Raw genomic sequence first — 24,712 nt, 5'->3', positions numbered from 1 at the left:
GATAATTTTTAAACATGTTTAAAAAATTCGGGGAGTCGGCCCGATTTTCACCAGCTGTTCCCTATCGCCAAATCATACACAACCACGTCGATGGAGCTATACCTCAGTGGCAGCAACCATACAGCGTGCGCATACACTGTCTCTCTCTCTCTCTTTCTCTCTCTTTCTCTCTCTCTCTCTCTCTCTCTCGTAAAAGTTTTTATGTTGAAAGGCTACTGTTCTCTGCTTTACAACAAATCATTTGCACACACATTTCTGTCATTTTTTCTATCTGAAGCTTTGCCTGCATGCAACATTGACGGTCTCTGTGTTTAGCTCGAAAGCTCACGTGATTGCTGCCGGCTCGGGATAAAATTTGTGCAGGACAGTCGTGCCGTGTACCAGCTGCTTTGATGCAACGTCAAACTGACTCGCAACGTGTGGAATATCTCACGACCTCCCGAGTGTCCGAACCTGGTCCGAACTCGCACCGTGTACGCCCGCCTTAAGAGAAATAACGTATTATCTGGATGTTTTGGGAAGAGTCTCCTTTTTATAGTTAGAGCCCGGCCAAATCCAGTCTTGAATAAGCTGCGTGTCGGTGTGTGTGTGTGTGTGTGTGTGTGTGTGTGTGTGTGTGTGTGTGTGTGTTAGTATTCTCGGTTACAGGTTAAGGAACAAGTATTATCGGAGATTGAGTGACTTGTTTTCTTCGACATGTTGGCGACTAGAAACGCAGATCTGTGACCTGGAAGGTCACGACGTGCCTAACTTCAGGGTCTGAGTGTCTCCCGCATAATCGATTGAGAAGATATGCTTCAGTCAATTTAATTTACTATGTTTATATATTTCTTAGCCAATGAGAATCATTCAACCTTGGTGTAGTGTATAACTGCTGTGATCTTTGTAACTCGCCTGTAGCGAGGCGGCCTACAAACTCCTTGTGAGTCCTGAAGCTGACTTCAGCTGATGAAACTGCAAACATCTTCAGTCAAACTTTTCTTAAATTTATTATAATTCTAACTCTGACGTATGACTCCTGGTCTAAATTAATCATATATGGTTCTTGGGTCTTTAATTGTAAATCCCCTAACAGTGTGTTTTCATAGTAACTCACATTGTAGAAACTCCTCTCTGGTCTGATATTCAGGAAACTGAATGACCTGGATGGTTTTCACTATGGAAACAAAACACATCAGTAGTATAATTATCAATTGTCAAGATTAAATAAAATATACATCTATCTATATATTTAATTAAACTAATTTCTGAGAATAAATGACTGTCCAATAGATCGACTCATCATATACATAGAACATATCAACTATATACCAATACATGGAATCTCATAGTGCGTTTAAAAAGGCTATATATCCAAATACAGAAGCAGAGTCCAACATATTAATTTTAACATGCTATTAGTAATTATGATTGAATTTCTATAACGATTAATCTTTTCCGATGCAAACAAGCACTATGTGGAAAAATAATTTTAAAATAATATAAACTTCCTTTTTATAAAGTAGAACAAGCACTAAACTTTTAGGAAAGTTTATGTTTGGGAATGTGGTTGGATGAGATCTGAAACAAAGCTAGAGAAACTATGCACACAATGTTCCAGTAAAATTAATGTTTGCACGCAATGTTGTATAAACATGGTAATGAGTTAGTGTAATACAGTGACAGACAATTCTTTTCAGTGCCCTTGATTTTAGAAATATTTTACCTATAGGGAAGTGGTGATCAAAACCTGCTCCTGGAGGGTCCAGCTATTCACTACACAGAAAAAGAAAAGAAAGAAAAAAAAAAATTTAAGTGTTAAAAAGAAAACTGAAGCAGTGTTAAAGTTAATGAGATAATTAAGAGATTAATTGACTGATTCTTGACCATTAGTCAAGACACCTGCTGTTAACAAGCAGAATCAAAGGAAAGAGTCACAAGTTTAAGTCACCATTATGATTATCAGTGTTTGTTATTGGGCTCTTGACCCTTGGCTTTTTGAGAAAAAAAGAAAGATTTTCTTAATTATTTAAATTAACTGGGGTCTTTGCTGTGTAGAAACTTCCAGGCAAGTGTTGTGGAACTGGGTTGTAGTTAAACTCTGCAGGACATTGAGCAGGATTGAGCACATTAAAACCATGAAGCAACCCAATCAAACAAGGTGAATTGCAACATTACAATCTACGATTACAAATAAAATAGCATTTGCATCCCATGAAGCACTGTGAACAGGCATGTACTGGCCATCGGGACTACCGGGAGATTCCCGCTGGGCAGCGGTCTGTGTGGGCCAGTGCGTGATGTATTTTGTTTTTAAATAATTATTAATCGTCAATATATTCGTAAGTATATTGTTGTATAGTCCAATTCTGGGCTTATGTGTCTCTCTCATTGGCCGCATGAAGCTGATGCGAGCTGCAAGACTGACAGGTAGGTTAAACGTGTGATGAGCACATGTGACATGTTCACTGAGCATTGGCCAATCAGAATCAAGTTATAGACTTGCAAAGCGGCCGCTTTACAACTGCAGCGAATAGCCTATGTGATGTGCAATGATAGTCAACAAAATCTCTAAACGTAAAGGAGGGGCCGATAAGTTGAGAAAAAGAAAAAAAACGACAAGCACTTGAGGAAGAGGCCACCAAATGTGTGAAAATAAATGAATTATTTGCTGGAAGGCCGGCAAAAAACTTCAGTGAAGTTGTCAGCAGGGCGGGCCTGACTGCTGAGGTGAGACGGACATTTAATGATACACGTATTGCATTGTTTTGTTTCAAAGTTAAGAAATTGCAGCTGTAATAGGCCACCACTCACTGATCTATATAAATGACATTTATATACAACAGATCAGTGCTGCCACTGTATAATCTCACTGCTATTAAAAATAACTTTAGTTTTCTTGCCTATGAAACAGTGCGTGAGTTATCTTTTGCATCTTCTTTGCGCCCGGATAGATAAATTTACACACAATTGTCAAAATAACTTTCTTGGTGAGAATAAGTGAATGTAATCAATCGAGAAAAAAATCCCTTAAAGTGACAGGCGCCGCAGCAGCCTTGAACGCCTGCCGCCTAAACGATTACCGATTTTTACTAGAATTGTAATGAGATGCCTTTGTAAACCAAAATCAATTTTGATTTTGTTCCGCCAAAATAAAAGCTCGATGCAGTTTCCATCAAAATAAAAGATGTGTGCTTATCACTTTCAAGTAGGCCTATAGAAATTAGTACAAAACTAATTATAAAAGTTTCCTTTATTTCTCAGTGCATTTGTTTTACAACATATGGCTATTACTACCATGGGATTAATATTATAACTATCATTAGAGTAATGTAGACAGATTAACTAAAAGAGGATCGAGTTTTTCTTTGTTCAATTTGCACACTGAATATGGGTTGGAGCTTTTAATTTTGAACTCTCAAAGTGCACCAGATTGATGAATTTAACATTAAAATGCACACAATTTTCTTAGAGGGTGCATGCCTCCGAACCCCCCTAGAGGACCCGAGGTCCACCCACCACAGTTTTACTAAAAATGCTGTGAGAAACGCTTGTTTTAGGATTCATCACTTTGGAGTATAGTTTTTTTTATAGTAAATTGTTTTAATAAATTACAATTTTTTTTGTTATTTCATCTATTAACTCTCGCTCGTTCCTACTCACTCATTACATGGCATTAGCGGTTTTAAGGAAAAGGAGTTGTTATAGGACAAATTCAATGGCGTGCAAAGATGTGTGGTGTTTATGATCATATCATGTAGTGGGCCAGTATGGGCCAAAATGCCAGGGACGATTTTTTGTCCCAGTCCAGCCCTGACTGTGAATAATTTAAATTTTAGTTTATATAATATCTTAATAATTGGAATTTTAACATCAAGTTCTTTGCTGTTGAAACACTCAGAAAACTTAAATATAGCTAAAACAAAAAGCATGTGTGCAATCTCTATGGGTAGAAATTTAACTCTGGATATTAGATTTATTATAGTGACAAAAATGCATTAGAACTGAAGACAAACTGATGAAAAAAATTTAGAATTCAGAATAATTTCATTTTTTATATTTCAATAAATTTGCTGTGTTTTCTCATCGTTGAATTCAGCAATTACCTGCATTCAGAATGAGACTCAATGAGCACCACAATGAGCACCACACTTTTGAATAGCCTAAAACCCTCACTGAAGAGTAAAATACACTCTCCGCTGTGAACTCAGGTGAATCAGACTCAGAGTTTGCCTGTAGGCAAGAAAATCACCACCAACAGCACCTTCTGCTCTTTAGTTGGCTAAGAAACAAACAATCCGTCAATCGAGCTGAAAGTATTTGGGGCGTTTTAAAGATTCACTGATCCGTGATTGAGAGATGTGGAGTCAGACACTTTCTGCTTTCCGTGAAGTCACCTGACCTAGGCTACCTAAAGAATAAGCACTAGTATCTAACGAATAGGCACTAGTACCTAAAGAATAAGCTCTAGTAGCTAATGAATAAGCATTAGTACTTAATGGATAAAAAAATAAGTAGTAGCATGAAAATAGATACTAGTAGGTTTTAAGGATTAAATGTTAAAATGGCTTGCCATACTGTGTGAACGGCCCCTTATGGCAACGTGACATTAGCCTAATCCAAAATATTTCCATATGTGGGTCTTTCCTCCTTTCTTGTCAACAAGTGGATTCAGAGTCACCGCTTTAGCAGCGCCGCCGGTCGCCATGTCTCATAGTGTGTGTCCACTGCAGCGGCAAAACTCCGCTCAGTGCCGCTGGCAACGCTATAACGCCTCCGCTTTGGGGTGTGTCGATTGCGAGTGTTTTTAATGTACTTTTTTTCAACACATGGACAGTATAATCATCAGAGATGCATGTGATTACATTTAGAAATAGACAAGCTTTGTTTCCAAATTCCAAATGATTTTTAGGCTGCATAGATTAGGTGAGCCGGAACCAGGGACACTTCCTACAACACCTGATGTACTCGTTACATCATAAGAAGAATGCCATCTACACTAATGTTAGTCTTTCTGTTTATTCCGAGGTTTACTGAAGTCAGCCGGATCTAGATCAGATGGTGGACCTGCGCCTGGACCCATCCATGACGCATCCCTGAGGTGCCAGCCTCATCAGCCCTGTGAAGGCCTCATCGACACTGATCCTCAACAAACTTGTCTCCATACTGGCGTGATGACTTATTTGGTTCCTTGGCACTGTTGCCTTGGCTTTTGGCTTGCTTAGTTTGGGACATTTAATATTCAACAATATTATTAATCTGCCTTACTTAAGGTGGACGATGATGCAATTTTCTTCTAGAAACAAACTTTGTTGTATTATTTTCATATTATCACTGTGACGCTGCTTTGATACAATCTGTATTGTAAAAAGCGCTATATAAATAAAATTGACTTGACTTGACATGATTCATGTTATTCCTAATTAAATGTGACAAGAAAATAATCAATAGCCTTTCAAATTCAGAATTTTGTCCATGAAGCTTTTGTCCGGAACGCAATTTCAGCCCTTCAGCCACAGCAACGAAACGTGACAAAATCAATTTTTAAAAATATCACAGCCAATCAGAAGAATGTGTGGGCGGTCTCTCTTGAAAAATTCTAAGTCCGACACTATCTGCTTCCCATGCTGTGCTTGCATACTTTACCACAGCTGAAGTGAAATAAATTCAATATTTGCCAAATACACAGACTTTTCAAAGACATTTTCATTCAATACTTTATGTACTGCTAAATACAGCATCTGGTTGTACAAGAATAAAGTTCTACATAAGTATACTATCAATGAAGTGTGGTCTACATTTTTTATCGGTTTTATTTTGATAAACATGACACAATATAACACTGCGACTACATGAAAAGAGCTTTTACTTTTATAAAAAAAAAAAAACTGATTTGTGAGCATAAGTGGAACTGAAGGTGTTCGAATAAACACGAAACACACGTGATCGTTGTCATGAGGTGAATCCGGCCAATCGTGAAACAACTGTGTCGTCATCAGGGGCACATTCAAGCTCAAACCGGTGTGCAACCGGTTTTACTGCGGTTTCCAGGTTGAACAACAACGGTGTGCAACGGTGTTTGAGATACATTTTCTTGTTTCGTGGGTTTGTCAAAAATGTCACCCCAATCAGCAGCAACATGTATATAAACAACGAGGTATTAAAGACAGCTCGCACAATGGGTCCAACTAAAGTCGTCTACAAATGTGTCCGCTGCAGCTCGGCATTCTCAACACAGGAAGATATTAGAATGTTTGTCGTAAGATTTTTATAGTAAAAATATGAGGCATATCAACAGTGATCAGCAATAATGATAAGCCTAATACTCACAATAAAAATAATAAGGTCATATAGATCATAACACAGTTTCGGAGGTAAAAAGTGGATTATTCTTGACCTCATATGTTTGTCTTTTTATCCTGAAATGCGAGGCAAATGTTGGATCACAATAATTAGGAACCACAGTTTCCGCAAATCCCTTCACTCGATTGGGGTGTTTTCTCTTTTATTCTGGACGGCAAGGGCAGTGACTGTAACATCGAGTGTATTTTGCAGTATTAAACACGTATTTACTGATTTCATCAGGCTCCGAAAATTCTTCAAAATGAACACAAAGAATGGCCTTCTCAGCTGCCATAGTTGCAACTCTTGCATCATCAGAACAGGCTGTTCAACGCACCATTGTTTCCGTTTAAAAAACGTTTAGCAAATTTTTCTCGGGCCTGAATGCAGTGCAGGGGTTCGTGCAGTTGTGCTGCCTCAAGTCAGACAAAATTTCTAACCCGTATGCACTGCTTCAAGTCAGCCGCTGATCGGTCTGAACAGCATGAAGTCGAAGAAACCTATACCTAACTGAGTGACTGTGATGCAATTTTTATCATGTGATGCACTTGTTTGTTCACAGAGTTCACAGTTTTTTTTGTTTCCTTTAATTTATTTTCCACATCTGAGATAGATTAGTTAAATTGTGTTTGTCTACAGTTGTTTGTTAAATTAATATCAGACAACATTTGATGAGTAATCAATGCATTGTATTTATTAAAATATATTATTGGGAGATCTGTAAGCTACTTCTTACAGTCAAACAAGTTTCATCAAATTTCAACAAAATTGACAAATTTCTACACATTTTTAACATTTATTATCTTTTATTCAGCCGTCATTATAATATTTTATTGAGAAAAATTACTCTCATTTGGAATTTGGATCAGATGGAATTTTTGGATTAGAAAATAAGCCCCATGATGTCTTACAGATACTTTTTAATCATGTTAAAAGACTAAATAATACATGGAATATCTGATTTAATTGTTCAGACGACACAGTTTCACCCTTGAGGATATATATGGTCCAAGCATGGCATAGAGCGGCTGAGTGAATGTGGCCTGGACTCTGTGGATGAGACTCATTGTGTCTGAGACGCTGTAGAAGGACAAAATCCCTGCGCTGTGATCCACATACACTCCTATTCTACGGCTGGACACTACAGGCAGGACTGTCTCAATGTTATTGTGCCAGAAAGAGCAATAGTAAGGAGAGCAGTATAATCTCCAGGATTGATTATTACGTCCAGCATCAAACTGAGGGTCCTCTCCCTTCCTCCTGATGCTCTTATACGCCACTGATATATCTACTCCTGATGTCTCTCCTCTGCCGCTCCACTCCACCTCCCAGTAACAGCGTCCAGTCAAACTCTCTCTACACAACGCATGACACCAACCTTCAAATCTGTCTGGATGATCAGGATACGGCTGATATGTGTCAGCAATAGTGATCACTGTGTTTCCCTCAGACAGACGGAGCCGACGATTCACTGAGTTCAGATCCAGAGTCAACAGACGGGAATCTAATGGAGAAAAACACATAATCATTCATGACCTTACTATATTAATATGACACTTTAGTGGGTCTATAATAGTTGTATAATCCAAAGTTTTTTTTATGTATTTAATTTAGCGCTGCTACAAATCTATGCTAAACATGGAGGTAAAAAGTAATTACTGATCAGGACTTTACCTCCACAATAGTAATGTGTTGCTATATTTAATTTATTATAAACGCTAAAACCTTTACATTTATTTGTTCATGTTAAAATAACATTTCTTGTGTTACAAGTGTGAAATATGGACACTTAATATTCAACAATATTCTTGACCATTGTATGAGAACTGAACTGAGCTGGACGATGACATCACTGTTTTTTTCCTGAGCTGCTATATAGATAAATTAACTAAATTAATAACTAATAATTTTTTACAACAAAAATTAACCATCACTGAATTTACTTAATCTGGACTATGATGCTATTTCTTCTAGATCTGTTGTAAAGCCAAAACAATCTTTGTTGCATTAATTTCCTGTTATCACTGTAATGCTGCTTTGAAACAATCTATATTGTAAAAAGCGCTATATAAATAAAGGTGACGACTTGACTATGTTTTATAGCAATTTGTTCATGATTATTTTCATTTATTTGTTGCAGACCATTATTATACTAAATTCCTTATGTATATATGGTGGATCATGGAGCGCCACCATTGACTTTCAGTGGGCAGGCCAAGCCCGCCTCGACTGGGGTTCAGCCGACAAAGCACGAGTTATCATCATCTCTGCAGTATGGACAAGGTCTTGCCATAGTCAGTGGGGGCATAGACATGGGGCTCAGCGGCCTTGTGGAGCAGCTAGATGTTGGGGGATCTCTTCCCTCTTCTCATTACACATCTACAGTACCACAGCACCAAGATAACAGCCAGTCAGAGTGTGAGTCGTTAAGTAGTGGCACTGTTTCTCCTTTCTCCGAACGAATGGAGCAGGCTCAAGCTTACTCATCATCACCCATCGTCAGGCCAAAGGCTACTGCAGTTCCAGCCATCCCATTACTGGATACAGAGATGCTCATTCCATGCCTTGGGGCGCCCAGGGACGATTCCCATCAATCTGTACGGTGGCAGACATCTGAAACTACAGCTCATATGGTGTACAGCACACCCAGACCACAACCCTTTATCCAGCTGCCAGCAGCAAACACCAGCGGCATGCAGTGCAACATCATCCCTGCTTACTATAATCAAACCATCACATCAGTGAAGCTGTCTATAGCCTTGACCCGACACAACACACAAACTGCCACCAGTTACCAATTACAGATCCCTGCACATTGCCAGCGACAGAGCCAACCTATATCTGGGCCATACCCGGGATTGTGCCACAATGGGATATTACACACTGCAGCCCCCCAGTCAGTCTTCAGTACAGAACTGGTATCCTCCTCCAGTGGCACCCACTGTGCTGTATCCGCCATCACAAGCATGTTCAGTACACCAGCCAGCACCTGCTGCACCTCCGCTCCAACCGGTCCCAGTCCCATCGCTACCAAAACTTGTGAACGACAGTGAAAGAGAATTCACAGATCTATAAATAGCCCTAGACAATCTGCTGAACCCCCACACTGAGCTCACAGAACATTACAAATGGATGGAGTAGTTGATCATTGATGAAGCAAAATTGATAGCCCAAGCGTGCCGTCACCACCCTGCACCTTACACAGCAGCCATGGCAGCCCTGCAGCGCCAATACAACAAACCCCACCAGCTTGCACAAAGTGACGTTGTGGCTCTAATGAATTTACCAGATATCAAGGCTGGAGATTCAAAAGCATTCCATAACTTTGCTCTTAACATTGATCTTCTGGTGGGTAAGCTTATGTCTCTGGAGGTACCACAAGGAAGAGAGCTTACCTGTACGGATCATGTTAACAGGCTGCTTAATAAACTCCAAAAAACACTACAAGGATGGTTTTCATAAAGAACCTTCAATTAAGGGGAAGACTGAGTATGGACAGTCTTAATCCATGTAATTTGTACAACCTTGCAGAGTGGTTGAAAGTCAAGACTAAAGACCAACGGCTTTCATCAAAGATGGCTACCACACTGAGAAGGCTCCAGCTCCACATGGATAGCTTCCTGCTATTATTAAGCCACAGACCTGGGCCATCTCAGTTTATCATGGTAGTAATCAGCCCAAGGAGGTTAAAGAAGTACAGCCTGTCCGAACAGAGGCTTTTCCAAACCAGCAACCATTCAAGAGAACAAAGCGCCAGTGTTTATTCTGTCACAGTGAAGAGCACTACCTCTCTCAGTGCAATGAGATGGCTGAATGCCCACCTGAGTGACTTATCAATTGGATAAAAGAAGGTAAGAGATCCTGTAAATGCGGATGCACCAGCAACAATTGTAATGAGTGCACATTGAGAAAACCATGTGAAGAATGGGACATGCATCTTAACTTGACAGTTACAACATCAAGTGACCGCATCTATGTGACACCACCTAGCCATACAGGACGTGTCTTCCTAAAGGTCACCCCTGTGCTGCTGTGGAAAGGAGAGAAGTCTATACAATACGCGATCCTTGATGATGGTGCACAGCGCAGCATTATTCTCCCTGCAGCGATCCAGCAGCTAGGACTAAAAGGAAAGAAGGAGGTTATGGCCTTTCATACCATCCATCATGATATTACCCAGCTGGATGGACAGTCAGTTCACTTTCAGCTCTCACCCCAGTCCAGGCCGAAAGAGACATACCCTAGCAAGAGGCTTCATCTGAGCTACTGTCACCTAAGGGGTATTCCTCTTCCATCATTAAGCAAGATTCAGCCCCTTCTCTTAATTGGATCTGATTACCGAGGTCTAATCACTGCAAAGGAGCCCACCAGATGGCGGACCAGCGGCTGTTAATATACAGCTCGTTTGGGTTCTCCAGGGATCAGACAGGCTTCTTCCGTACCAAATACCACCTCAACAGTGTTTGCTCACTTCCCTTTCATGAGTGCGAGATCCTATTATTCCTTACCGCAACGAGAAGCTGGTAATGTGATCACGACAGGACCAAGTAGCCATGGTACTACTGGAGAGCAGCAAACATGCGGAAAGGAGATCAGCCTGATGTCTACTAGTGGGAAGTCTTGCCTTTCGGAACAACCTGCAGCCCATGCTGTGCGACCTTAAAAACTGCAGAAGCATGTCAGAGACCAGCAGGCAGGCAACGAAGAAGTGAGACAGTTCATAGAACAGAGATTCTATGTGGACAACTGCCTACAGAGTCTTCCCACTGTGGAATAAGCCAGGCATTTAGTCAACAAGATGAGATCCTTTCTGGCCTCTGGGGGGTTTGAAATATGGCAGTGGGCCAGCAATGTACCCTCAGTGGTTGAGCACTTACCATTTCAGAATGATTATTCTGCAGCCATAGCACTATACTCTTGTGATTTCAGCTTTAGAGGAGCCAGCTTTAGACCTGATGTGGCACTGCCTCGATGATCGTCTGGGTTACAAGCACCGGCCGATGACTGAGTGTCTCCCGACAATGAGACACATCTACAAAGTCCTGGCATCCCAATATGACCCTTTAGGGTTTGCCAACCCCTTCACCACCAGGGCTAAAGTTTTAGTCTTTTAGTTTTATCTTCCCACAGATCTTCTTGAGAGCTGGAGAGCGTGGGAGCACAAGTTACCTAACCTTGCTATGGTAGTGTTTCCCCATTGTTACATTTCAAGGAGGAGGCGTCCCGATTCAGCTTGCACATTTTCTGTGATGCAGCCGAGGTGGCATACGGAGCAGGCTATGGAAGTGGAAGCTATGGAAGTTATGGCTAATGGAAGTATAATGCTGGACTTGTAAATTGACAAATCCTGAAGAGATAAACAGTTAAACGATCTTCTGTCTCCTGTCACACTTCTTGCCGGGGTTCCGTAGTGGACTAGCCTTCCACCTAACTTCAGAAAATAGAGTCCTTTACACAAAGTAAAAAAATATATAAAAAAAACTCTCCTGCTAGACTGGATTTTAGACTTGTGTGTGTTTGCATAGTGTCTCACATTGTAGAAACTCCTCTCTGGTCTGATATTCAGGAGACTGAATGACCTGGACGGTTTTCACTATGGAAAACAAAACACATATGCACTTTAATTACTCTGTCAAGAATAAAATGAACCCATTTGTAATTAATACATGAGAATAATGAAATGACTATAAAAGTACCTCTTCCAGATATCTTTTCTGTCTCCTCACTGCAGAACTGCTGTAGTTTGTCTCTGAGTTGAGAGACAGATTTCACTACATCATCAAAAGACAGATGAGAACTGACAGTGAAGCCGTCTGTTAATCCAGGAACAGAGACAGACGACATACTCTAAAGACACAAAGACAAAAACACAAACTCACTGTAATTCCAGAAGTTTGTTAAAAACCTCAGTGTTTGAGAAGATCTCTGTTACCTGGAGGAAATGAACATGATCTTGTGTGTGTGAAAGCTTATTCATTTCAGCGTCTCTCCTCCTCAGATCATCGATCTCCTGCTTCAGTCGCTCCAGTCGTTCTTCAGCTCGACTCACTGCAGATCTTTCCTGATCTCTGATCATCTGCGTCACCTCAGAGCGACGCCTCTCAATGGAGCGGATGAGCTCAGTGAAGATCCTCTCACTGTCCTCCACTGCCGTCTGTGCAGAGCGCTGTTACACACACATCACACAGTGATCTAGTAGCGCTCCAGCACTGGAGGAAAGTCCAAACTGAGACTCAAACTTCTCTTCTTCTCCAAACTCACCTTATGAGACGCCACAGCCTCTATCAGTGCCTGAAGATCTTTCTCTCTCTGCTGGATTCTCGTCTGGATGTTTCTCCTCCAAATGTCTCTGCAGAAAACAAAAAAATTATTACATTTACACTACCATTCAAATGTTTGGGGTTGGATCATTCAAGAGATCCAGTATGAAGCAGTACCTGTTTCTCTGTCCTCGCTGCTGCAGTTGATACAGTGTCATGATTTCTGTGTCCATCCACCAAACACAGCATACAGATACACCGCTGGTCGGTACGGCAGTAAATCTCCAGCATTTTACCATGTTGAGGGCAGATCATCTCCTGCAGTCGTCCAGTGGCGTCCATCAGATTGTGTATATTACCTCTGAAGAGACTCTCATGCTGTTCAAGGTGATTTTGACAGTAAGAGCTTCGACACTCCAGACACGACTTCACTGCTTTCTGTTTATTTCCAGTGCAGGAGTTGCACTGCACATCTCCAGATCCAGTGTGAGGAACTGCAGGACTAGGAACCGGAGCAGGAACAGATTGGAGTCTCATTGCCTTGAGTTTCTCCACCATTTCAGCAAACACCACATTCTTACTTAAAACTGGTCTTGGTGTGGAGGTTTTTCTGCACTGAGGGCAGCTGTAGATTCCCTTCTGATCCTCCTGATTCCAGTAGTCTGAGATGCAGCTCATGCAGTAACTGTGTCCGCAGGGAATCGTCACTGGATCCTTCAGGAGATCCAGACACACTGAACAGCAGAACTGATCCTCAGCCCATGAGATACTGGCTTCTGCCATTTCTCCTTTTAAACACACAAATAGAGAGATGATGCACACTTCAGTTTGACAGTCAAGTTCCTTCTTCTAACGGAAGGGTTTATATCTCTTCCCGATAACATAACTAAGAAACAGGTGTTGTGTGACTTACTGCAACTATTTAATTTAAGTGTTTTTTGACTACACTGACTATACTGTAGACGACAAAGTTGTCTAAAATACTCTGAACTGAATATGATTTAACTCTTTGCATTCTGATTTTGCTTTAATAGTACTAATTTATAAATCATTTTACGGCACAATATCATAACTGTATCATGATGAGACTGTGGAAAATCTGATGGCCAATATATTGACTAAATACACAATTTAAATGAATTTCAAATGTTTTAAAACAAATGTTAAAATTCTTTAGACGCAGTAGTCACAGTTTAGTTTGTTGAATAAAGCAAAGAACTATATACACAAACTGGTTAATGAATAGAACTAAACACAGGTGACAAACTAATTAGTACCTACAGAAACCAATGAGAACATACACTCTTAGAAGAAAATATAGAAACTTAAAGGGTTCTGTCAGGCTTTTGTTATATAGGACTCATCATAGGATCATTTTACAGACTTAGTTTTAATTAATTAGTTTTGTATTTTATCAATAGAAAAAAAAAGAAATAACATTAAATATGAACATAAATACGTATTATGCAATAATATAGGACATTTCTCCTTATATAGAACCTTTTTTTGCACGAAGAGTTCTTTAAAATTGAGTCAAGAACCCTAGTGTTCTATATATAGAACCCCATTGTACATTTTTATACACAGAAAACAGGGAATAAACATGGGAAATTAAACTCAGTTATAAAAGGAACAGAAAAACTTCAACATAAGAGTCTTTGAAGAGAAATAACAATAGCCGTGACAGCAATAATGAACATTCACAGTTTATCAAATCTATAAATATATACAAGTATCATACTTTTCTTTTACTTACTTTGTGGCCGATCATCATCTGAACTTCTGCCCACTGCAAAACACAACAGGAAAACACAAACTGTAAGTGAATCTGGTGAACATTATTAGGTGCACTACATGCTTTTGAAATTATCCAGAATGAAGTTATCTAATCTACATACACAAATGATTTAATTCATAAAGGCACTTCATTTATCTCCATCACCCACTTTTTCGTCTTCACTTCTGCTATAGCATGTTTACTACTAATTATCCACAATCCTGATTTTACACACACTCAGACAATGTGAGTTACTATGAAAACACACACTAGTCTGAAATCAAGTCTAGTGGGAGAGTTTACATCTGTAGTTGTAATTTCTCATCCGTAGTTTAACGCTCTAGAGTTTCACTGTTTTATGCGAAAATTAATGGCATGATTCAAGATAACTTTTTTTTACTTTTTTTTTCATGGTCTGCAACAAACAAATTAAAATAATTATAAACATATTTCATTGTAGATTAGCTGTATAGTAGTGAAAAACACATTTGGCCACTGGGAAGTGCAGATATTTTGATATTAAACTTAAATTAAAACTTTCTTTCTTCAGTGAAACACAAAGGAAGATATTTTGACAAATGTCTTAGAAAAATTTGTTTTCTTAGTCCATGAAAGTCAATGTTTAACCCCAATGCTCTTCAAAATATGCACTTTCGTGTTCCACAAAAGAAAGAAAGTTATAACATGACAGCATGAGTAAATGATGGCAGAATTTACAGTTTGGGTGAACTATTTTATTAATAGAGCAAAGAGAGGCCATGTCATATTTTTTTTTCTAAAACTATTTATTTTGATAGAATATTTGTTGTAAATTTCAGTTTTATATTTATCTCCATCAGATTCCCATCTGTTGACTCTGGATCTGAACTCAGTGAATAAAAGACTACTTCTGTCTAATAGAAACAAACTGATCACTCACTGACACAGATCAGCCATATCCTGATCATCCAGACAGATTTGAACATTGGTGGCAGGCGATGTGTAGAAAGAGAGTGACTGATGCCGACACGACAACAAATGAGTATAATAATGGCTGCAATGTGAGAAATGAAAGCTTTAGCTTAAGTTCTGCCAGGAAGACTTAATTACTACATCACTTATTTCCTTCATTTCTATCCAATCACGTCTTTATACTTTCTGTATAAAAGATCGGTACTTACACGTTTGAGTTCACAGATGCCGACGCGACGACAACCTCCACCCTCCCCACCACCACCAGGATGGTCCTGTCCATACCTCCCAGCGGGGTCGGCTGCGCCCCTGCCTTCATCTTCAGGCAGGAGATGCAGATCCGCTACCCTCGGATTACGAACTATGGACGGGGCCTAGGCCAAAGAACTTTATAATAATGCTTGCTGGGCTGTCAATAAATGTATGCTTCGTTACATCATTTTAATAATAATAATAATAATACCTTTTATTTATGGGCGCCTTTCAAGGCACTCAAGGACACCTTACAATATAGAACAAAGCAATAAGTACAAAACATACAAACACATCGATGCTACACATCATACAATCATTTCATTAAAAGCTATTCTAAAAAGATACGTTTTTATCTGAACTTTAAAACAGGAAATTGAATCCATTTGGCGAATGTGCAAGGGTAATGCATTCCACAGCTTAGGCGCCACACAACTAAAAGCTCTACCACCAAAGGAACTCATCTTGAAGTTTGGCACAGACAACAAGTCTGCAGAAGATGATCTCAAAGATCTAAGAGGTGTATACAAATGAAGAAGATCTGACAAATATTGAGGAGCCAGATTATGAAGTGCTTTAAACGTAAGGAGTAATATTTTATAATGTACACGAAAATGAACAGGAAGCCAATGTAGATGGTAAAGAATTGGAGTTATGTGTTCAAAAGAACGTGTATGAGTTACAATTCTGGCTGCTGAATTCTGTATTAACTGTAGTCTGTGAAGCTGCTTTTTCGGAATCTCACATAAAAGGGAATTACAATAATCAAGCCTAGATGTAACCAAGGCATGAATGAGAACTTCAGTACAGTGTTGAGAAAGTGAAGAACGAAGTCTAGTAATATTACGTAAGTGAAAAGATGCAGTACGTGAAATATTATTAATATGGGAACTAAAAGAAAGCAAACCATCAAAAATAACGCCAAGACTTTTCACCTGGCTAGAGAAGTTAACCGGGCAATTATCAATGAACAAGGGGAAAGATTGAGCTTTAGATAAAGCAGACCTAGATCCAACGAGAAGGGCTTCAGTTTTACCAGTATTTAACTTTAAAAAATTATTAGTCATCCATATATTAACATCCTGCAAACATTTAGTAAGGTTAGAAGGGAGATAAGAAGCATTTGGTCTTGTGGATATGTATACTTGTGTGTCGTCGGCGTAGAAATTAAAATAAATACCATAGGAACGAAAAATATAACCGAGGGGTAGAATATAAATAATAAATAAAAGCGGACCCAAAACAGACCCCTGCGGAACGCCGTGAGTGACCGAGACAGGCTCTGATTGAGCAGTCTTAATCATCACAAACTGTTTTCTGTCACATAGATAAGACGAAAACCAAAGTAAAACATTATCAGCTACTCCAATGCAGGCCAATCTTTCGAGTAATACTGAATGGCTAATAGTGTCAAAGGCAGCACTAATATCTAAAAGAATAAGAATAGACAGGAAACCAGAATCAGCAGCCAAGAGAAGATCATTTGTAACCTTAATAAGAGCTGTTTCTGTACTATGATTGGATCTAAAACCCGACTGAAAATGCTCATAAATGTCGTTATCTTGCAGATGTGATTCTAGTTGAGTTGCTACTATTCTTTCAAGGATTTTAGATATAAAAGGCAGGTTAGAAATGGGCCTATAATTATTTAGATCATTAGGATCGGCACCAGGTTTTTTGAGAATTGGAGAGATAGAGGCCATTTTTAATGATGAAGGAACAGTAGCAGAAGATAATGAAGAACTTACTATAGCTGTAATAATAGGAGAGATCGAATGAGTACAAGACTTAACTAAAACAGTAGGTAAAGGATCGAGTGAGCAAGTAGAAAGCTTAGACTTTGTGATCAACTTAGTGATGGAATCAACTGAAGGCAGCTCAAAGTTAGAGAAAGTTTTAACAGGGGCAAAAATATGATTATGTCCAATTTGATAATCACTAGACATTAAGTCAGAATTAAGTAGTTCTTGATGAATATTGTCAATCTTAGATCTAAAAAAATTTGAAACAGATACACATTGATTGGGAGAAAGTGAAACAGTATTGTGAGGTTTCAACAGTTTGTTAAAAGTACTGAATAAAGTCCTTGTATTACTTTGTCCATTGGCAATGATATTTGCATAAAAAGATGATTTTGCGCTTTCCAGCTCAGCCTTATAAGAAACCAGATGCTCAGAGTACATCTGTTTGTGTACTTCAAGACCAGTTCGTTTGCATAGTCTCTCCAGTCGGCGACCTAAAGCCTTTTGATGTCGAAGTTCAGGAGTATACCATGGAGAAGAGTTGACATAGGATACAAAACGAGTTCTCATAGGAGCAACATTGTCAAGTATTTGAGAAAAACTATTGTTATAGAAATTTACCAAGTCAGATGTAGAAGAATTAAAACAACACTTGTTTACAGAGTGATCGATCATTCCATCCAAAACATTAAGATCAATATTCTTAATATTACGAAATGAAACAGAGCGTTGAGACTTAACTTTAGCCAATGGAAGAGAGATATTGAATAATATAGGCTTATGATCTGAGATAGAAGATTCAATAGGAGTAAAATTAAAAGGCTTGACACCTGAACAGCATACAAGATCCAAAATATGTCCCTTGTTGTGTTGGAAATTTAACAAACTGCACAAGGTCAGCACTATCCAGAATTGATTTAAACTCATTATACTGAGTGTTAGTAGTATTGTCAAAATGAATATTGAAATCTCCCATCAACATGATGTTCGGAGACAGGGTACACAGATGTGTTAAAATGGTAGAAAATTCAGTAAAAAATGTGTTCATAGCAGATGCTTTTGGTGGTCTATAAATCGTGACAACAATAGTGGGAGTTGAACCTTTAAGCTGTACAGCCAATATTTCAAAAGATGATGGCTCCTCCGATATAGAAATTGGACAGACTTTATAACTGTCACGCAGAGGTGGAAGTAACGAATTACAACTACTCACGTTACTGTAATTAAGTCGTTTTTTTGGGTACTTGTACTTTTTTGAGTATATTTTTAAATCTGTAATTTTACTTGTACTCAAGTACATATTAACCTAAGTAATCTACTTCGCTACTTGTAAAATCACATTTCGTTACTGAGTACAATTTGAATTGGCCAATAAAAATATTCGATCGTAAACGGACCAATAATAAAACCCCTGATATTTGGACTGAATTAAAGCCGCCGCAGTCGCAGCAGGTTTTGAAGAGCTGAAGTGAAGGAGGCGAGGAGCTCAGAGTGATTAATGGCTGGACTAAAAGTTTGGAGAAACAACAATCTACATAGTAGTATTGTCAAAATATCTATATTTTGATACATATCAATAATGAAATATCTGTCAATACTCATTTTGGCCAATACACCGATACGATACCAGCTGCGCGTTCTCATTCTCTCATCTCAACAACAGCGAGTTTGACACACCCGCCTCCTCTCAGCGCGGGATTGCAGGTAGACCTATTACGCATAATTTTATTAATACCTGCAAGTTTCTATGGCATATTTTAATGGCAAATGTCACGAGTGCAATATTATAACGCGAGGGCACATTCATGTAATCGCAGAAAACTGGACGCGAGCTCTCAGTGAGTGAACTGGACTCGGATATTGAGTGTGCGCTCTCCGACTGTGTCATCATGTGCAATCGCGATTCGCGAATCTCTCCAAGTGGTTCTCACTGCAGACTCAAATGACGTCCAGCTCCAATCTCTCCATGCTCTTGAATTAAACGTTGTCAAAAGTTATGAAAAATCTAGTCTTTTTTTGCAAATTAAATTCAGCTTGAAATCAAGCTTCCTTGTGCTGTGTGTGAGCTATTGCAACAGTTAACGTTATTGTAAAGACAAATACACTGAGTGAGTAAATATTCAAGTTAGATTATTATAATGGTTATTGATCAATGTTTAAATATGTAAACAAAAGCCTAAATTAAAATCTCACCTTATAAAGTGGACGTGTCTCTTCAGAAGACTTGAATTAAACTTTTCCATTCAAATAGATTACTGTTACAATGAGTGTTGTGCTTTTCGATGCTTGAAAATAATGATTGCCTTGACAAAATGGATGGACAAAAATGTAGATATTAAAATATTTAGTATGTGGTAGTTTTCCCAATGGTATTAAAAATTATAGGCTAGGCCTACTGAATACTGACTCAAGGTGTCATATTGAAGTTAGAAATTCCAGTATCATGACCACTAATTAATGTCCTTTGACAATAAGGTAAAAACGTGTTAAAAGTAGCTATTTTCTACATAAATCTATGATTTGGTTGAATATTTATTGGTAATACATTAACTATCGCCAGCTAAAAAGTAACTAGTACTCTGAGTAGTTTTTGAGAAGAGTAATTTGTACTTTTACTTAAGTACTTTTTTGACACCAGTACTTTTACTTGTAATTGAGTATTATTTCAGCAATGTAACGGTACTTGTACTTGAGTACAAATTTTCAGTACTCTTTCCACCTCTGCTGTCACGATAAATAAGTGCAAGACCGCCTCCTTTACCTGTACAGCGAGGCTTGCATGTATAAGCATATCCAGCTGGTATTGTTTGATTTAAATGAAAAAAGTCGTTAGGCTTCTGCCAAGTCTCAGTTAGAGTCATAAAATCAATGTTTTGGTCTTGAATAAGTTCATGGATAATAGATGTCTTAGTGTTGAGTGATCGAACATTAAAAAGAGTAAAACAGAGTGGTGCAGAAGGTGCGAAATCTGACCTGGGCAGCGGAGTAAGCACTTCATAGTCAACAGATCGCCCAGCATTTTTCGGCAGTCTTGGGTTTGAAGACCAAAAAGACCGAATTTGTCCACCACGTTCAGATTTAGCAGAGCTGAATCGGATATTCCGCTGAGACCCACGGTGAATGTATTTCGGTCGGCGTATAAGATCCGGATGATTACCGCTGTGCAGCAGCAGTGGAGTTATGACAGGTCTAAGTTTGTATAGATCCGCCACCGAGTACACCAGACAAGGAGTAGCACTGAACAACGCAGAGGAGAAAATAATCCATAACAACAGTTTGAAGAGCCACATGGTGAAGTCTTGTTGAATTAGGATAGACAAACCCAACGGTGATGCCTAGCTGAAAACGCCAATCTTCCGCCACGATCAGCAATAGTTATCACTTAAAGTCCGATTCAGAGTTCCAGGAGTAAAATAATGAACGGAGAGGCTGGATACAATTTCCCGACTTAAAAAGATTCAATTACAAAAGGAAAACAATAAAATAACCGGTGAGTAGCGGCAACCAAAACGTGCCAGCGTTCACTCAACCGGAAGTTGATTTTATCTCCCAAGTCTTTCAGGTAGAACTGATAATGAATGTAGAAAAATGTTAAATATAAATTCATAATTCAATTCATAATTTGAAAAACAAAACAGCTAGACATGCTGTAGAACCAAATGACTTCTATTATGAACAGTTTTAAAACCACAAGTCCTATATAATCAAAGCATTAGACACTGAATAAGATCAGGGATTCAGGCAATTACATGATGATATCGTCGTCATCATCAATAAACAGCCAACATCACCTGATCTCATTTTCTCATGGCTTTTTTAGGTACAACAAACGTGCTTTATAAACACACAATTATAGCAGCCAGAATTTTTTTATATTAAAGAGTCAAGGGTCAAGAGCACAACTAAAGCAAACGCTAACCACCATCATGGTGACTTTAAAATGCAAAATATGATTTCTTTAAACCGGAAATTAAATAATAAAGTAAATCTGGTCTGTAAATTTTACAAGAGTACTGTAAATCATAAACAACAATTATACTGTAAAATTATACAGCACACCTGTAAAAGCAGCAAAACGAGCAGCTGTGAATTTACAGTTCTTTAATGTAATCTTTACAGTATGTTACTGTTAATAATAATGTACCGAATTAAAACCTGAGATAACTCACTTCATTTGAAGAAATTGATTGGTCAATTGCCATTAAATATCTACTAGAAACATCAATTTAACTAAACCCTACTAGTGATCATCATCACACATGAATGAGTTGAAGAACTTAAAAACGTCATCAATGCATCAGCAACTACACAGTCACTGCCTTTAAATAAAGCAACATGCAGCATAACATCTGTGTTTCTCTGCTCATCCTGGACTGAAGCTCAGGCTCTACTCTTCAGCACAATGGTGACACACAAAACTCAACAGAAACCCTTTAAATCCTAACAGATCATTAAAACACTAACATATCTCCACTATAGCATTATGTGCAAAAACACATAAAATCACACAAAGAAAATCACAGAATTGTACTTTTTGTTTAGTAAATTTGACTGTGAGATTTTACTGTGAACAACTGACTTCAGCCACAGCTTTAGATGAAATCACCTGAAGAGAAAAGAAGACATTCAATCTGTGAAGATCTCAGCAGAGGAGGATTAAACAATTCCACAAACAGCATTACCAGCTTCACTTATTACTAACCAGACTGACTTTATTCCTGTCATAATCAGAAGGTCTTTTTGAGAATTAACGGAGGTTTAGATGTTGATGTGTTTTTTTTTTTTATTGTTACCATGATGGCGATCAGTGTTGGCTTTAGCTGGGCTCTTGCCCTTGACAGTTGAACAGTAGTTTTTCTCTGGCTGCTTTACCTGTGTGTTTATAAGGCACAACAGTTATAGCTAAAGAGCCGTGAGAAAAGTGCTATGGTGTTAATGGCTCTGTATTGATGATGTCATCAATAGAACTTACAAGACTATACCTCATTTCATTCACACTTTAATCTAATGTTGAGCAATTATGTGGGTCATTTCATATGATTGATTATTAAGCATACACATATGTCATCATACAGCATTGTTAAAATTTTAACAGGTTAATATTTAGTGCATAGAAAGTTTAATAAAGCTGTATTATTTTTCTCACACACAGACATCAACAATCGGCGTATGAATCTCAACAATGGTGACATTCAAATGAAAAGCTTCATGTTGCAATGCATGCTGGGTACCACCATAGTACAGAACTCCCAGAATGCATTGCTGCATGCATAAATTATGTAGCTGAATTGTATTCTTTTCTTTTATAATTACCATGTGCTTTTATTTTTGTTGTTGTTTTTGATGTGACTTTTTAGTAGCTTGATTTGTGATGTTCAGAGTTTATCTGTTTATCTGAATATTTTGTTTGTCACCATTGTTGAGGTTCATATGCTGATTCTTGATATATGTGTGTGTTCCTCTAAATTGAGAAGTTTTGTGATTTGTAAGTATGTAAAAAACAAATTATCTGATCTCATGACATGTTGTAGTATATGACTATTACAACCATTTTTTCATAATTAGAGAATAGACTATGGTCAACATCAGCATATCATCCACTAGACCAGGGATAGGCAACTCCGGTCCTGGAGGGCCACTGTCCTGTAGAGTTTAGCTTCAGCCCTGATAAAAACTCACCTGCCTGTATCTATCTAGTAATCCTGAAAACATTGATTGCCTTGTTCAGGTGTGTTTAATTAGGGTTGGAGCTAAACTCTGCAGGACAGTGGCCCTCCAGGACCAGAGTTGCCTATCCCTGCACTAGACATTGAAACCCCATCATCATTGCACAACCATCAACTCCACAGTATATTTTTCCTTAGCTTTTATTGCCATAACAAGTTTGTTTTATAAAACATGGTTATAGCAGCGAAAGAAAGAGTCAAGAGCCCAACTAAAGAAAGCACTAATCACGATCATGGTAACTTCAAATGAAATAGTGTCAATACATCATCAACATCTAAACCTCAGTTATTTCTCATTAAGTCTGATTATGATTATCACTCTTCAGGTGATTTCATCTAAAGCTGTGGCTTAAGTCAGTTGTTTACAGTAAAATCTCACAGTCAAATTTACTAAACAAAAAGTACAATTCTGTGATTTGCTTTGTGTGATTTTATGTGTTTTTGCACATAATGCTATAGTGGAGATATGCTAGTGTTTTAATGATCTGTTAGGATTTAAAGAGTTTCTGTTGAGTTTTGTGTGTCACCATTGTGTTGAAGAGTAGAGCCTGAGCTTCAGTCCAGGATGAGCAGAGAAACACTGATGTTATGCTGCATGTTGCTTTATTTAAAGGCAGTGACTGTGTAGTTGCTGATGCATTGATGACGTTTTTATGTTCTTTAACTCATTCATGTGTGATGATGATCACTAGTAGGATTCAGTTAAATTGATGTTTCTAGTAAATATTTAATGGCAATTGACCAATCAATTTCCTCAAATGAAGTGAGTTATCTCAGGTTTTAATTCAGTACATTATTAATAACAGTAACATACTGTAAAGATTACATTAAAGAACTGTAAATTCACAGCTGCTCTTGTTTTGCTGCTTTTACAGGTGTGCTGTATAATTTTACAGTATAATTGTAGTTTATGTTTTACAGTACTCTTGTAAAATTTACAGGCTTACTGGCAACCAAAATTGCCAGTAAGTTGCTGTAAATTCTACAGTAAATTTTTTACAGTGAGTCTATATCCCGTGCCTGCTGGGATCATCATGACATCTGGACGTCAAATAAATGTTGAATTGACATCAAATACCAACAAAGCATGACATCAAAATAACATCAAAATGACATCAGCAGAGGTCAAAATCTTGACATCAAATTGACATCGACACTTTAACGTCAATATGACTTTCATTTTTGACCTATTTCGTGACGTCATTTTGACATCAATGTTGATGTTGATGATACGGCAATTGTTGGTTTGATCTCTGAAGATGAAGTGGAGTATCGTAGATGTGTGGATGAGTTTGTTGAATGGAGTCAACCCTTTACGATCACACTGGTGGTGGATGCAGGCGCGTTTATGGAGCGAATTATGTGCCATAATTATAACAAACAAATCCAGCATTTTGCAAACAAACTCAATCTACTTCGCAAAGGAAAACTCCACTCGCAAACAAACTCGATCCGCTTTGCAAAGGAAAACTCGACTCGCAAACAAACAGAAAGCAATGTGCAAGCACAAAGGTCAGTTTGAGTGAAAATGCAGTGGAGTTACAAATATGTATTGTGTTTTACAAATATAAATAAATGAGCCAAGATAATACTTCACAAATATATACAAACCATCCTTCAAATTGCATGTAACCTTTGAACAAATACCAAATCTAGTGCATACAAATGCATATCTGTCTGTTA

The 24,712-nt window shown here is 38.3% G+C and overlaps 1 pseudogene across 1 annotated transcript; it reads right to left on the bottom strand.

The window, feature by feature from the left end:
• Positions 1–7,013: 7,013 nt before the first annotated feature.
• Positions 7,014–13,364, bottom strand: LOC311079266 (tripartite motif-containing protein 16-like; annotated as a pseudogene). The gene is made up of 6 exons (XR_014609535.1): positions 12,759–13,364; positions 12,583–12,670; positions 12,254–12,487; positions 12,018–12,168; positions 11,855–11,914; positions 7,014–7,825 (listed from the first exon to the last, which is right to left on the bottom strand). The product of XR_014609535.1 is annotated as a tripartite motif-containing protein 16-like (transcript).
• Positions 13,365–24,712: the final 11,348 nt, after the last annotated feature.

Source organism: Abramis brama, assembly GCF_963993115.1.
Source record: "Abramis brama genome assembly, chromosome: 1".
Taxonomy (NCBI): domain Eukaryota; kingdom Metazoa; phylum Chordata; class Actinopteri; order Cypriniformes; family Leuciscidae; genus Abramis; species Abramis brama.
This window is presented reverse-complemented; position numbering and strand designations above follow the sequence as displayed.